Source organism: Megalobrama amblycephala, linkage group LG17 (assembly GCF_018812025.1).
Source record: "Megalobrama amblycephala isolate DHTTF-2021 linkage group LG17, ASM1881202v1, whole genome shotgun sequence".
Taxonomy (NCBI): Eukaryota; Metazoa; Chordata; class Actinopteri; order Cypriniformes; family Xenocyprididae; genus Megalobrama; species Megalobrama amblycephala.
In genome coordinates, this window is record NC_063060.1 from 10,029,220 (window position 1) to 10,046,960 (window position 17,741).

At 39.0% G+C, this 17,741-nt stretch overlaps 1 long non-coding RNA gene across 1 annotated transcript; it reads left to right on the forward strand.

Annotated features, from left to right (window-relative positions):
• Positions 1-10,296: 10,296 nt before the first annotated feature.
• LOC125251213 lies at positions 10,297-17,313 on the forward strand. The gene is made up of 3 exons (XR_007180943.1): positions 10,297-10,535; positions 13,311-13,479; positions 16,608-17,313. It is a non-coding gene; the product is annotated as an uncharacterized LOC125251213 (long non-coding RNA).
• The last annotated feature ends 428 nt before the right edge of the window (positions 17,314-17,741 follow it).

Genomic DNA, 17,741 nt, shown 5'->3' on the forward strand with positions numbered 1-17,741 from the left:
TCTTTATTAATCCTGGAACAACTTTCTAATCAACCAATCAGATTTGAGGAACAAGTTTATGGTTTATGTCAAGTTTAGGCTCACAACCAGGGTTAGGTGCTTCTACATCAGTGTTATTCACCATCATTTCCCTCTGATGTTAGGGATTTTAGGAATGTTGTTCTAGGATCAACAAAATGTTAATCCAGGAACATGTCTTACCTGGCAAAATCACACTGACAAGTAAGACATATGTATTTTGTTGATCCTGGAACAACATTCCTATCTGAAAATTTAGTCCTAACCCTATTCCTACCCCTAAACTTACCCATAAATTATCCCTAAAATCAGAAGGAAATGATTGGTGAATAACACTGATGTAGAAGCACCTAATCCTTGTAATCCTAAACGTAGCATAAATTAATCTGATTGGTTGATTGGAATGTTTCATAATCCACAAAAGCTGCTTTTACACCAGAATTACCTGAAACAATATGTCCCAGGAATTTTTTTCTTCCCAGATCTGTTGCTTTCTGCTTTTCCATCGTGATCTGAAGTACCATGAAGATGACGTAAGACTGCATTGCAACTTTCCAGTTCCCGCTGGATTTCGTCCTTCGCATATAAGCTTAATAAAGGCTGAACCTCATAGTCGGCCCATCGGCGTATTTTTTAAACTCCATTGTTGATTCGAATAGCAAACCACTCTTACAGCACGCAGTGCAACAGACTTTTAAAAATGGTGGTTGAAATAAAATGCTGTGTGGAGTCAACCAATCAAAATGCTACGTGAACTCAACCAATCAGCATGTTCAGCGCCCAAGTCCCACCCTCAAAAGTTCCTGAACTTTGAAGAAGTACTACCTTGCAAGTAGGGACTTTCAGAGGGGGACATTTTTTACCCGGAACTTTATTTAGACCCTGATCCCTGTAGTCGAAACACACCGAGTACCACCCCAAAGTCCCTTGTTCCTGGGGAAAGTTCCTGCGGTGTAAACACGGCTAAAGTTCTTGATCCAGGAACATGTTGTGCTTGGTGAAATCACGTTCACCGCATGTATGTATATGTGTATGAAAACAAAAGCCAAATCAGTTCATGAATATCCATCCATGCTCTGGCTAAAAATACACATTTACATTTCTTTCAGATGAGCATCTCCTGCCTTAGCATGTTGCCAATTCCGTAAACGCATGCAGCTGCGGTAGGTGACGGTATTTGGTACAGATGATTCGGGGGATTATCCGACGGCTTTACAGATGGCTCAAATGCTGTGTGGCTCTGCATATTGATGACAAATTAGTAAAATAAATAAAAACGATGGGCCGGTGAAGCTGCATGTGGTGCGTGGAGTGGTAACAATTTGCCATCCAGCAGCGCTTTGTTGAAGTTGCGATAATCCACCCATGCAGAATTTTCACAAGCCGCTTTAAACAAACATAAGCTGTTTACTCTCCGTCAAGTCAAAAGAGGTGTATTTAATATTTCCTTCAGCTTAATTAGAGGAAACGGAGTAGGGATGGATATAACTCGCAAAACGAGCCAGTGCTGAACTCTATCCATTTTATTTGGTGTCATCCATCAAAGGGATCTGTTAAGACAGGTTCAATATGAAAACAGGATGTGGATATCAGAGCACCGGCATGTGTGATGAAAGACATCAGTCAGCGAGGACGACAGAGGTGTCACACATCAAACTAAGGTGTCAGTTTTATGAGGGGGTGTTTATACTTTTGAAGTCACATACATACAATCGATCTGTTGCATAGGTCGCCAAAGGCAATGTGAATCAAATGAGCTGGTGAGCAAAACGGGGCTGATATTTATCAATCATAATCCGCAGCATGTAGGTGTAGTGATATAAGCAAAGAATTAAACACATACATGCCCAGCCCAAACTCTTTTAGGTCCCAGTTGGTAATGACTGATCAAAAGTTGTTATTGCGATGTCTGGACTAATTATAACCTATTTAATTATTGTATGATGTTTATTACATTAAATGCACAAACAACATGTAAGGATTGATAAGGATTGTTGCAACATACTATGTTCTGTAAAATGTAATATTAATTTTACACAATAATAGCATTGTGGTATAGTATATAATATTACTAAATTTGTAAAATTAATTGTCATGTTACTGTAAGTACACATAAACATCATTAATTTGATTAATGTAATTGGGAACTATTGGAAGCAAAAAACATACCTAATATAATAAAAGCTAGCAGGCTAATAGAGTAGGCCTAGATGTATGCTATGCTAGAACATTAACTAAAAAACAGTAAGAATGAAAAATGCTCGATTTCACAAACTATAGCTTCAGTTATATACTAGTATATGAACCATGCAATCTAACAGATATTAATGGTCATTATAACACATTTCCTGGGGGAGACTCAATTTCTCACCACAGTGGGGGGCTGCATAAGTATGGCTCTTAAATTACTTATGTATTTATTTATTTCAAATTAGGTATCTGGGGCCGTATTCATAAAGCTGCTGAGACAAACTTTTACTAAGGAATAGACTGAAGTCTTAAGCTAAGAGTAAGGGCGGGGTTGACCTCGTTGCTATGGAGTATACACACAGTGATTGGCTGATGGGGGAGGAGTCAGCAATTTAATCATAGAAATATTGTAGAATGAGGTATCATGTTTCCATATTAAAATAAATGTTTTAAAACACAAATATTGCCCCATTCAAATAAAGTTTTTTTTTTTAATACAATGTTACCATATTCAAATAAAGGTTTTAAAATGTTGGCTAAGTGTCACTAATTAAACTAGTAATTGTCCTCTTGGATGTCTGCATTTCAAGAGAATGCAGAATTCAAGCGACAAATTATGTTTTATAAGCAAATTGTGGAAGGAACACATTCAAAAGGTCTTTCTAATCAGCTCGAGAGGAGGAATATATACACAGACGAGAGCCGATTCGCCTATAGTTACTTCAACAGTTTTTTGTATCACTCCGCCACCCCACTCCACTCTCGGCTGGGGATACGGGGATAACTTTGGGTTTTGGCTAAATTCCAAGCTCAGATCCCTGGATCCCCTTGACAGCACACCAAAATACACTTAGCATATTATTATTTTTTTGTTTTACTCTATTCGATCATTTGTAAATGTGGGGTCATGAAAACCACTGCCAATGGTAATCTGACAATTTTTATTTATTTGTTAAAGATTTAGGCCTATTTGTGGCGTCTCTGTCACGTATGGCACAAAGACAAGGTAAGATCCAAATGCATCTTTAATGGGGTAATCCAACACGTAATCCACAAACAGGTAAGGGTCAAAATCCACAGAGCAGTCCAAATAGAAAACAAACACGTAATCCACAAACAGGCAAGGGTCAAAATCCACAGAGCAGTCCAAATAGAAAACAAACACAGAAAACAATGACCGTAAATGAAACCATGATAACAAAGGCAGAAACAAGTCCGGGAAGTGTGTTATGGGAAATGAAGTTCACAGGTGATAAACCAAAAGTCCAGGTTGGAGTGCCCTCTAGTGGCAGATAAGGGCACTCCCAGTAATGATCATGACAGGCGGCCTGGGTGGCGGCGACAGGGCAGAAGGCTTGGATGGCGACGGCAGCAGGGCAAGGCGCTTGGGAAGCCAAAGAACGACCTCTGGGGTGGTCTCCGGGCTTTGAGGGATGGAGAAAGCCCTCTTCCTCTTCTTACGTGGGTGAGGGGGTGGCTCTGTGCCTACCTCCGGAGCGGACTCACTGGCCGGAGCGGACTCGCGGAAGGCCTCCGGGCCTTGAGGGATGGAAACCTTCCTCCTCCTCTTCCTCCTTTTATGTGTGTGAAGCGGAGACTTAGTGCCCACCTCCTCTGTGGCCTCTGGAGCGGATTCACGGGCTGGAGCGGGCTCTGGAGCGGACTCAGTCTGAGCAGGTGTTGCCCAATGGACTCTCAGGGAGAGATAATTAACAAAGTCCCAAAAATCCAGGATTTGAAGGCCCTCCAACTCCCATTGAGGCAAAGGGTCCTTCAAACACTCATTAAAAATCTCCTTTAAAGCAGAGTCATTATATCTTAGCCCCACCGCCATAGTCCAGAAATACTGGGCGAAACACCCTACCTCCCATTCTCCTTGTCGTAGGGCCATAACTGCCTGAAGTAGAGCCATACGCTCCCCAATGGAGGCTGGTGGGAGAACCCTGAAGCTCATGCTGCTGGATCTAGTGGTGATCGTGGTTTCTGTCACGTACGGCACAAAGACAAGAAGGTAAGATGCAAATGCAGCTTTAATGGGGTAATCCAACACGTAATCCACAAACAGGCAAGGGTCAAAATCCACAGAGCAGTCCAAACAGAAAACAAAGAAACAAACACAGAAAACAGTGACCATAAATGAAACCACGATAACAAAGGCAGAAACAAACTCAGTATAAATAGACAGACACTAATCATCAAACACAAAACAGCTGGGTGCAATCAGGATAATGAGTCCGGGAAGTGTGTTATGGGAAATGAAGTTCACAGGTGATGAAAACCAAAAGTCCAGGTTGGAGTGCCCTCTAGTGGCACTTCAAGTAATGATCATGACAGTCTCATCATAGATTCAAATCTATAAATCAATGTATTACATGTATGAAGAAAAGGTTCAGCACCTAAGGCTCTATTGCTATTGCCTCAATGGTGTACACTGTACAGTGTCTTTGGGTGGATTAGGACTGTTTGTGATTTGGTCTTAGTGATTTAGGAGTCCTCTTGACTACTCCTAACGTTTCACAGATTTAGGAGCTAGTTTTAGCACTAAAATGCTTTGCGAAATACTCTTAGAGAAAAAATTTAGGACTCCTAAAATTAGGACTGACACACCCATTATTTTTAAGAGTTTCTCCTAAATCTGCAATTTAGGAGCTACTTTTAGCCTTAAGATGTTTTGTGAATACGGCCCCTGATTTGTTGCTGTTATAAGGTTATCCACCATCTCTAACTGACTTATTCAATATTTACCAGGTTGAAACGAGATTTGTCAGCTGGCTGACCATCTGATCATCCATTTATACAAGTTGGAACAGCTAATGACCGGGAATCAACCATGTAAAGTAAGCTGCCATCATCTTTGTTTTGTATTACTCTGCATTACTTTTACTCATTTGCATTTCACTTTCCTCGTGTGCTGGTGACCTCTGGCAATGCGAAACCAGAGTGAAATTTAGCGTACTAATAGAGCCCAGAGTAAACATGAAACCAAGAGAAAGACTGAAACTGTTAAATGTTTATAAGGCAGATCAATCTGAGATGCTGCCCTCTGATTGGATGAGACAGCCATGATGGATGAGAGGAGTCAGTATGGTAATACTCATCTTGTTTAGCTAACACAGTTCCATAGTAACTGAGTGCTTTTAAAATACCACAAAGGGTTGATGGATGAATGGATATATATTTGTCTATATGTTATATGTTTGTATTTTTTATTTTATGTTTGATTGTGTTTTGTGGTTTATTTGTTTAATTAAAAGGAGGCGGAGGAGTTGCATGTATGTTTCTGTACTTCTGAGGTTTCATAAAATGTCGAAAGATGTTGATTTTGTGGTGAGTCAGCAGAGAACTTTGATCAAGGCAACGGGCATAACAGCTCGTTTAAGCGCTCATATGAAACAGAACTCAATAAGCAAAAGTAATATCAGAAGTTTCTGTGACATAATCACACTTCTGTTGGATGAAAACTCCTCCACCCCCTCCGAGGCACATGAAAACAGAACCTCATTTCTGTTTGACTGAAGTCTGTTCTCGCAGAGGGAAATATCAGTCTACATATGAGGGCAGATGTCCCTTTCTTGCCGTCAAGCTGCTGCCTGTTTTGTTCTGATGTAAATGAGTCAACACTCCTAAACTCTAATATTTCCTGAACAACAGCCAAACCTCTCACACCTCTCTCTCTCTTTCTGACTTCGTTGCTCACTTATTCTCTCTGTTTGTTTCTCCTTTAGGCCAGAATCTTGGTCTACACAAGTATCTGCAGACACAGAATGCTTGATACACTACTGTTCATGAGTTTGAGATCAGTAAGATTTAAAAGAAATCTCCTATGTTCACCAAGGCTGGATTTATTTGATCAAAACTACAGTAAAAACTGAAATGGTTAAACATTAGCACAATTAAAATGTTTTCTATTTGAATACATTTTAACATGTAATTTATTCCTGTGATCAAAGCTGAATTATCAGCATCATTACTCCAGTCTTCTGTAATATTTAACGATGTAGCGGTTATTAATCAATTTATGGGTGGAATATGAATATAATAATTCACAAGGTTTTAGGAATTATTATGCACATATTGACCCAAGGGGGAATTAAACATATATGGTTAATTAATTACAACGAATTATAATCAATTACATATATGATTAGTTCTGGTTTAATAATTATTTAGAGAAACTGTTCGTTTGTCCAGCAAACTAAGCCCCTCACAGAATATTATAAACGGAGTTATTCTCTGGCCAAGAGAATATTCCTATTATAGCATCAAAGCATAAAACGATCGAAAACGTTAAAGTGACTTGGTCTTCAGTTGAAAGAACAAACAGAACAATCGAGCATGAATTAAGTGTTTAATATATGCAGCTACGACTACAGAGATTATACGTCTAAATATATATACAAGAATATACACACCTATGTACAAGAGTGGAAGTAGAGAAGGAAAGAGAGAAGGCAAGTAGCAAACTTACAAAACAGTCCTTGAGGCCAGCGCGGAAATCAGTTTCATCATCTAAGATTGAGAAACGGCAGTATACTTGCATTGGTTGTGCGTGTCGAATTTCAGTTTAGCGCTGATGCAGTTCGTTGGCTTCTTCCGTTCCGCGGGAAGGTTTGAACTGAGGACTTGAGAGTGAGTTTCGCTGGAAGATGGCGGTCCCGAAGTTGAGCGCGATGGCAGCGCGTGGTCACCGGAGATGTCCGGGAAAGACGTGCACGAGGTGCTCGTGAGACAATCGGGAGAACACAAAGAGAGAACAACGGAGAAGGTGTGTGTCGTTGTTTTTATGGAAACCCAAGCTAACACACCTCCTGAATTGTAGCGACCAATAGATGGCAGCACTATTTGGCGGGCAAAGTTCCTTTGTCTGGTCTCCTAGCTGAATTTGCATACTTAATGACTATCAGATCGGATTTCGAGATGGAGTGCTTTCTTCACAGTATCATTAAACACATAGAAAAATGCATTTGTGAGCTATGTGACATACCTCAGTGAATAGCTCGAGTCCGGAGCTTTACGGAGAGATCAAACTCGATACATCAGAAATGCATATAAAAGAAGTTATAGTTTACAGACAAGATTCCACTATTAAAATGCACACTAGCACAAATACACTCATTTAAACACTAGGAAACATGCATAGGCCCTAAAATACATGATGGATATATTTCAGCATAGTTGTATTTTACATATACAGTCAAAAATGTATGATTGTGTGTTTCTGTATGTGTCTGTGTGTGTGTTTTTGTGTGTGCCTGTGTGTGTGGGTGTTGGAATGTGGATCTGGTCAGTCTCTGGGGGGGGTGCTCCTTTTGAAGTCACCAAAGTGAGGAAGTTGGAGTTTTCTGTTTACCCTCACAGGTCCACAAACCTGCCGAAAGTCACAGTCGTCCGGAGCTGATTTAGTGATTTGCAAACAAAGTTCATCAGGTTAAAAGCGTTCGGAAAACTCCAAAGTTTATTGACTCTGAACGGATCCATCCAGACGTTACACTTCAATGTCACATGATCCTTCAGAAATCATTCTAATATGCTGATTTTCTGCTTAAAAAAACATTTCTTATTATTAACATTTTGGTGAAAACCATGATACAATCAGTGGTTCGGATCGCGTATAAAACTGCCAAAGTCACGTGACCTATTGAAATTTCGAAACACTTATCACGTTAGAAGCCTCGTTTACTGAAATCACGTGACTTTTGTGCTCCGAACCACTGATTCGAAACAAAAGATTCATAAAGCTTCGAAGCAGTGTTTTGAAATCAGCCATCACTAGATATTGTTGAAAAGTCATTATTTTGTTTTTTTGGCACACAAAAAGTGGAACGATATGAGGGTGAGTAATTAATGACATAATGACAACAGGTTACCTGAACACCTCCCCTATCTGCCTTGTTGAGCCAAACAAACTAAGCAATTTTTAAAGGCACTTTGTGGCAAAGAGAGCTGCAGTGATGATGTATTTATGTAGGCAAACCTAGAAGTTAGCTTCAAGATTTTTCCATTGGCTTATTGCAGAAAATAAGCTCTATGACTAACAAAAGTTTATGATTCTTACATGTCTTGTTTATCATGATAATCTTCACAAATGAACACAACTTTTATGAAGCCTAAATGCAATCACCAGAAGTAAAAAGCTAAATGTAGACTATAAACTTCACCATGGTCGCATGACTTCATAGCTTCAACGCTAAGCTTTCAATAACTTATTTAGTTTTAATTTTAAAGACCATTTTCCCTGAAAGTTTGAGTTAGAATACTTTGCAAACACATGAATATAAACACAACAAGGCTGTGAAAGCAGACCAGTGAGTAGATGAGTTTACTTGTTCAACGTGATGACATTTAATGTCCTCAACTACCTCTGTAGTCCCATTTAGCGACTTGTTAGCAACCGCCTTTTTCAAGAGATGTAAAAGCTTCAAAAAAAGATGTAGCCTATTACTGATATATTTTATTTCATAGAATAAATCATGAAAATATCTTGAGCTTGTGTTAACCACAGACCTTATTTCAGGCTTTTAATCAAAATCCCATTCAAAAATCCCACTGACAATGGAACCACCCATAGGAAAGAAAAATCAAAAGTGAGATCTCTTTAACACCTCAAATGTTTCTCCTAGACAAAAATGAGGTTACTTTAACATCAAATGGAGACTTTTGCTTGAGCCTTCTGCTTCTCACACATGTCCTTTGAGACAAAAACTCTAACACTCTCACAATGGTCTCTTTTAAAGTTTTAGATCTCAACAACATCACACACTATGCTCACATTTTCCTCCTTAGCTAGAAAAACTGGATCACTCACATTTGTCTCCTCTAAAGATTCAGAAGAGATCTCAATAACATTGCACATTGTGCTCAGATTTTTCTCCTTAGCTAGTGACACTGCCTATATATTAGCTAGGAGAAAAATCTGAGCACAGTGTGCAATGTTACTGAGGTCTCTTCTAAAACTTTAGAGAAGACAAGTTTTAGACCAGGAAGCTCAGTCAGAACCATAGCCTTGTGGACAGCACATCAACATTGAGGCACAGCAGCAGCACCTCAGACACCTCAGACTCTCCCATTGTTTCCTGTCTCTCATCCTACTGTCCTCTCCATTAAAGGTGAAAAACCTTTAATGGAGAGGACATTTAATGGAGAGGACATCCTCTCCTCGCTTCCTTTCCTCGCGTCTTAGCTCCACCCCTTCAGGATGCGAAGGAAGGAAACAAGGAAAAGACGCGAGGACGGAGGAATTGAATCAAGTGAAATTATATATCCTCGCTCCCTTTAGTGTCACTTCAAAGCGTCATCAGCTGCACTCGAGGGATCTACCCATATGTTGTTAAAGTTTGGTTATTTAAAAAAATATATATTATAAATATTAATAAATTGTGACAGATATGAAGGGGGAGGAGAATTTTTGCGTGCGTCATGTTTCTCGATGAGAAAGACTTCCGCAAAGGATGCACCTGTGTATCCTCGCTCATAACTCCTCGGGAAGCCTCCTCACTCCTCGTTCCTCGCCTCCTTGCGGTGAAATTAGAGAATTGAGATTTCCTTCAAGATGGCTGAGCTCGATCGGTTTCCGGATCATAGGATGGAGGACGGAGGAGTGACGAAACGAGGAGGGATATTGAGAAGCACCCAGTGTTGATACTACAATGAGAAATGTATGAGAATCACAACTAAGTTTCATGAGCTTAGAAAGAGCAACCTCTGAGCAGTAAAATATTTCTATAATGGAGTCTTAAAAGAGACTGCAGCAAGACAATAAAGAGATGTTCTGTTTCTTCCATCACATTCTCAGTTTTTATTCTTTTTCTCTCAGATATTTCTCATGTCTCAGTTGTGTTTACTCTTATTTCTCCTAAGGAATTTTAGGAGACACATCTGTAACACTGCTGATCCTGAAATGAGAGATATGTGAGAATCGCAACTAGGGATGTGCACAAATAGTCGAATATTCGTTCTGTAATTAATATTCGAAAAATAAAAATACTATTCAAATTTTACTATGTTGCTTTGCTGGCCGGAAATGCAGTGAATCCATGATAAATCCTGAGCACTAAAACTCGCAGTTATAACTAAATGCACCGGGTGGCGCTGTGGAGCGTGTTCAACAAGTTTATTTTATTTGATCATCACATAATGTTGTCATCTACCTCGCGCAGTTTGGAATTACTTAGATGAAAATGATCTTACAAAATGGAATTACTTTTGATCAAATTAATTAATGAAACTGAGTTATCATAATATCAACACCATTATGAGAAAGCACATGAAATCTAAATACCCGTCGAGTGAGGAAAGACAGCTGTCCATCACTGCATTCACGACGTCAGGTAAGTGCAGCTGTAAGTTATCCCCGAGTGAGCCAAGATGATAACTTATCTGATAGCAAAGTGATTTTGAGACATATGCTTCCTTTAAATTTCGTCGAGGGAGACATATTTACGAACAGAAAACAACGTGCTACTGTTAGAAACTTAGCTTAGCACACCGTTGTATTATTGTTAACTTTGTCTCTGCAACGTCTGTCAGCACGGCTCGTTTTCTCACCCGAGCATGTGGATATTATTGTTTTTCTCAACATGAACATGTGAAACAATATAAACACGATAACCATATACTGACTCGAGTGTATTATGTACGTTTTGTACAATATAACGGGCGCTGTCTGCTTTATTAGTATTTTCCCGCTCGCGCTGCTTGAGATTAAATGCTTTTGTTCTTAATATTTTCTGTTTACACATATTGTTTAATGCTTTGAACTAAAAGAATATAATGAGATATAATGTAAGCTTGTTGTGTATATTGCATAATCGTAAGCTTGTTCAGAAATGGTTACAAAATAACGTCTTTCTCGTTTAACCTCATTTAAATAAACGAATATTCGAATATTCGTTTTTTATGAGTCCAAATATTCGAATACAATATTTTGGAAAAATGCCCATCCCTAATCGCAACTACATCTCACTTAGAAAGAGCAACCTCTGAGCTATAAAATAGAGTCTTGAAAGAGACTGCAGCAACGCAATAAAGAGATGTTCCTAGTTTCTTCCAACACTCTCTCAGTTTTGACTCTTTTTCTCTCAGATATTTCTCATGTCTCATTTCTGTCTACTCTTCTTTCTCCTAAGGAATTTTACATCTGAAACTCTATTGATACTAAAATGAGGGATATATGAGAATCACAACTAAGTCTCATGAGCTTAAGAAAAGCAACTACATTTTTCCTATGGGCAGAAGTGCTAAAATGCTAACCTTGTTTCCAGGTTTTGGCCTACAAAAATATGTCACCCCTGTAGCTCTCAGTTAAATGTTCTTTTAATGTAAAGGGGTGGTGACTAACCTCAAGGTGGCAATAAAGTAACCTTCAAATATCTGTGCCAATAACCAAGATGAAAACTGTTGCTCTGTCATGACAGTAGTTGGCATGAAAGCAAGAACTGACTGTACAAGATGACAATTTACTCAATAGCGCTAATGCTGAGAATGCTGCATGTACTTGATGCACCTGTTCTGACACGTTTTAGAACACGGTGACACTTGAAATTCAGCTGGTGAAGTTAAAAAGGTCACATTTGTGAATTTGAGTCGTTTCAGGCCATCTTTTGAATGCACACAAACATTTACATTCTCCCACACAATGGTAATGAAAAGAGCACACAGCTCCATGTGCTAAAATACAATGAACATGTTCAAGATATCAACTAATTTCTCACCCACCTGAAGGATTTAGCATTTTTCCATATTTTCCTTGGCAGGGTCTTCAGTGTGGCTCTGACATCTTCCTCGCTTTTCCTGCACTTTTATACCCAACATTAATATGCAGGCACTTAGCGTGGGAACATCATCTAAACACTGTGAACCCTGCTGGAAGAACAAGCCATCAGAAAGCTTTAAATTAACACGCATTCCCACACACGCACGTCAGACATAGCATAAACTGCACTGTTATCATCTCGGGCGCCCTTTTCTGAGATCTCTTCCACCTGTAATTGCTTTTAACACTGCTGGATGCTGCTCCTCCCCCCACCACCACCTTCGTCCTCTTGTTTCTGTGAGACAGCTTTGCCCATGACAAGTTAACAGCCCGACCAGAGAATGAAAATGGTGCCAGTCCTTTTGTCTCTCTGGCAGATGGAGCCTGCAGTATGCCGTTTGAAAATCAGCCTACGGCACACGGATTCCATAACAAACAGGGAAAATCTCTCTGATCACAGTCCATCTTTTGCTATTGTCATTCACAGGCCATTGGCTCGATTATTATCGGCATCGCATTCAGTGCGCACCCGCCGCGCGTCAATGATGCAAGAGTCATGTAAATCAGTCATAAAAACAAGGTGTGAGACCCTGACAAGCGAGAGAAAGAAATGAAGCAATATTTCCGAATTGATTTGGCACGTCTTCCTGGGGTTTGTTGTTTTTTTAAAAAACGTGTCCCCTGTTGACATCAATCTGTTCACCAATTTCCTCTATTGGGAAGATGGGCGCAAATGAATGAGTTATGCCGTGACTCCCACCAAATCAAAGATACAAAATTGATTGCTTATTTTCTACGACTAACCAGTCCAAACAATAACTGTGCACCAAAGACTCGATTTTTTTAAAAGCTAGATTGTTTTACACACTGAGAGACAAATGGACAGAGAGACAAGGAGAAGGAAGGCAATTTCAATGAAAGACATTCTTTCATTTTCAGTAGCTTTGAGCTGCATTTTTGATTCAACCCCTAAAGATGCCATAGGGCGTCGAAAGGGTCGGCAATGCACTGCGAAGAGCTCATTGAAACAGGATAAGTGTTTTTAAGTGCAATTAACCATAAAATGAGGGGGTAAATCAGTCTAGACATTGTTTCTAATTTGTCCAATGCTGTGCTGTGCGTCTACAAAGCACAGTTCTGAATGGCTGTCAATCTCCATTGACAGCCATTCAGAAGTAGTCAAAATACATTTTTGCAAACATGATAATATATAAATTGAAAAAATAGATATTGACTATGACATGACATAGGATGCTAAGTTAGTTGCCCAAGCAAAATCTCACTTGTTTGTATTTTTTTATATGTAGGCTACTTTCTGCTAACTGAGCAAATATGTCTCCTTCCTCTACAGCACACCACCGCTGTTTCCCACTGTCATGGCTCTAACAGCATCGGCTCTGGCTTCTCTTTCTGCACAGCTGTCACTCAGAGATTGAAGGATACCAGCCACACACACCCACAGTGTAGTGCAGAGCTGTACATCACCAGCTCCTGAAACCATGTTTCTGCTCCAGAACCAAGTGAGCTGCCTCGTTATCTATTGTCTACATAGCTACCTTACCAAAACATAACCAGAAGTGACTGAGGAGAAACACTGTGCATGGGCAGCTACCAAGATGTTAAGATTTGCCTGCAGCATGTACCGTATAAGCTACTATCACATTTATGCCCCGTTTACACATGCGTTTTCGTTTTAAAATGAAAACGATCCTCGTCTACACTGCCATTTCCACAGCGTTTCAGAAACGATCTCAGTCTACACTACACGACAGAAAATGCATGTCACATGACCGTTCATGCACACTGGGTATGCGCGTACAAGTGTAAACAGTTGCGGTATTAAAAAATGCAGAGTTTAACTGCACAATGGCTGCTAAAAATGACAACAAAGCCAGCAAAGATTGCAGTTCCGGTCGTCAAGGATACACTGAGCGATGGGCAGCTCCCCGTCGTTTTGAAAAGTCTCTTTTGGTCCATTTACACTGAAATGCAACCCCGGCGTTTTCAAACTAAAACTGGCTCTGCAGCATTTTCGAAAGTTTCCGTTTTCGAGGGTTGAAAATGATGAAGTAATGTAAACGACAGGCGTAACCGTAGCAAAAGTTATGCATTTTAAAACGAAAATGCACTAAACAGGGCCTTAAAGGGATAGTTCACCCAAAAATGAAAATTATTCCATGTACTCACCCTCAAGCCATCCTAGGTGTATATGACTATAGTTGCGTCCCAAATGACGCACTATACACTGCACTTATGCACTATGTACTTATGCACTATGTACTCATCCATGTAGTGCGTGAATTGTATAAGGTTTTGTCATTTAACATCAGAGTCTGACAGCCCCTTCCCCTCCACTACGTAATTAAAACTGCGACAGTTGAGTGCATGAAGTTTTTTCTGTTAATTTAGAGCATCATCCGGGTATTTAACTCTCTCTGAGGTCTGAAAACGCGCCGGCGCGTTTTGCAGGTTTTTTTTCACATTGCAGCAAAACAGACTTAAAATACTCCGTCATTTTTTGTCATAGAGACATAAGTAATATATCAATTGAAACTATAGAATATCTTCTTTTATTTGTATACACTCAGAGTAAAAACAAAATGTTGTGCTTTTTGTAAAATAAAGAAAACTAACATGATGCGTGATTTCTCCTCTCCCTCTGAACGAAGTCCAATCTGATAGTTCTCAGAAAATGAACTGTAACTTAGTGAATACTAATCACAGAAAAATTACACTTATGTCTAAAAAAACGTTAAGATATCAGGTTTTAATTCATGTAAGTCAAATCGAAAACAAACCTGTGTTTATGTAATCTGTATGAAAAGAGAGCCATGTCAGAAGTCTGTGATTCAGCTCATTATCCGCTAATGCGGCCACGCCCACGGAGCCAGCGCTATTCAGAGGCAAATTCAGAGGCAATACATGCATTCATCGTCTCAATCGTGTATTTATTGTCTTGAAAAGTGTTTATCTGGATGTAAAAGTCATGGTTAGCGAGCTCTAGAAGACATGCAGTTAGTTCCTGTTTTCTTTTCTTCTATAGATGAATTTTAGATGAGTTTTTGTTTCTTTAGCGCCCTCCGGCTGCAGTATGAATTGGAAACTCCATTCATGGAATAGCCTCTTCTTCTTTTAGATGAATTTGTGGACTAAAAATGCACAGAGAGCGCCCTCCGACTTCAAGTATGAATTGAAAACACCAGCGCTCATAGTAATGACAATGAATATTAAATATAACTCCTCTGTATAGAAAATTGACATAAGCATATGAGAATCCAATATTTCTCCAAATGTGCATGCTTTTAAACTAAAAGCCTATATTCAGACTCTTTGCATCACAGAAATACATTATATTTTAAAGTATAATATAAAACCATTACTTTATATTGTAATAATATTTTTCTGTATGTTTCATATATCATGATGAGCTTGAGACATCACAGAAGGTTTTTTTCACAGCCTACCTGACTGAAATGCCTCATTAATATGCAAGTCATTTAAGCTCATTACTATGCAATTATTTTGTCTTCTCAGGTGAGAATGGCCCATTATTCAGTGGTGATTCACGCCTCCACGCATACTGTGTTTCTTGGCAAAAAGTGTTTTACAAAAACTAAATCAATATATTGTTTTATATGAAGGAGTAGGCAGCATATTTTTTACATAATTTTGAAGCAAAAACTCTAGTCTACAACCTCCAATACCCTAAAGTATTGTAAACACAGATTTAATATACTTTTTTTGGCCTTATTTCAGTGACTTAAGTTTTTTGTTTTTTCAATAACCACACATAAATGTTATTCCTTCAAAAACACAAACATGTACATACATGTTCCTCACATATTATTGTAGCCTAGTTTGTGCTGAATACAGTGTAATGACACTTTTTCCATTAATATGTTTATGAACAACTGAAAAAAGCGCAAATGTCAGGGCGTGTCAAAACTTCTCCAGGCCCCAAATCAGCCTCAGACTCCAGAGGGTTAAAGTGTACTTTTTCTTTTTGGAATTTTCAGTGTGAACGCACTACTCGCACTATTTATACTTAAAAACGTCATAGAATAGTGCATAAGTACGCAAATTGGGATGCACCTTATCTTCTTAATAAAGGTCTTGTGAAGTGAATTGATGCGTTTGTTTAAGACAAGTATCCTTATTTAAATCTTTATAAAGTAAAATAACAAGCTTCCGGTGTGACAGCCATATACGTTCGACGTACGTACATAAAGCGTTAACTTCTGCAATGTAGTACACAATGCCATGACGTTCTAAACAATGACATGGCGTACTATGCATATTTGCAAATTATATATAATCGCAAAATAAAAATAACTCTTTTTTTTTTTTTAAGTTAAGCATTTACGGCAATAAATTATAGATTTTTGCTGACCCATTCCCAAACGTAAAAATTCTACATTATGTGCATTTCATGTAAGTATATAATATTACAGTATATGTTTTACCAGTGAAAGATAACAACAATAATGCCTTAAAATTTGGCCAAATGAGGCAGCTCAAAGATTCAAAACAGCCTTTTTGTCAAGGCAAACCTCTAAAGCCTAAATACGCTGTCTTGCTAAGCAGCTCAGTAGGGTTTGGAACAGAGCCCCTGTCATTATGTCTGAATGAGCCTCACATTGTTTTCCAGACCAGCAGTGACTGCAGGCAGCAGAGCGACCGCTATATATCCTGGAAGACACTGATATGTGGAGATACAGCAGGTTGATTTTATTGTGACCTTTACCTGAAATTGCCATCCGTTATATTTCTGAGGTTTGAAAATGCAACTGTTTCAGTGATGAGAGAATGCAGGCGCAATGCATTCGTTACAGAAAAAGGAAGAGGAAGCGAGATGGCCAAAACAGGAATAGGACAGACAGCAGACTCTTTCATTCTTGTCTGTCTGTCAATCACACATGTTCTTTGCTGTCTCTGTGATCTGTTATGGGACAAAACTCCTGCACAGCTAATTTCCTGTGATACACCAAACACCAATGGATGTGTCTCAGACGGCTTCATGGTCTCATCTGGCCTTCAATATCAGTGATATCGCAGCACACACATAAAGAGAGAGAGAGAGACGGGGGAGGGTAAGACAAGGATCTGTAGAACAGATGGTGCCAAATAAAAACTTACGCTTTTATTTTGATTTTCACTTTGAATAAAAGAAATAGGAAATGTTGTGGTCTCGATGCAACACATATTTCTTTCTCTCTCTCTCTCTCTTTTTTTTTCCCTGCCTATTTGTCATTTTATCTACAAAGCTTTATTTGCATGACATTTACAATACTGTCAAAGCATATCAAGTAGGCTACTTGAAGTACAGAAATACACTGTGTAGAAAAATTAGAAAATAAAATAATAACAGTTATGAAATAATAATAATACATTTCATTTTCTTAAAGCTGCAGTCCATAACTTTTTTGTTTAAAAATGATCCAAAATCAATTTTGGTACATAACCAGCCAGTGTTCAAAACGCCTTACCTTAGCCCGATTCACAATGGTAAGCTTGTAAGGATGTTTTATAATAAAATTGGTACTGGTGGGTTTCCGCGGGAAATTTGAGTCCTAGCTATAGGCTATATCATGTGAGGATGCTGCAGGTGGCGGATCATTTATAGCCTTTTCTCACAGCAGCTGCAATAATTAAACTTATCATTTTGATGGTGGATTGTAATCCAGAAAGGTCCAAATGACAATCATCAGTGACAACTGGAGATTCGCTCGTTGCCAAAAGCAAAAGACTTTTCGGACTGCGGAGTGGCTACAGAAGTTGAAAT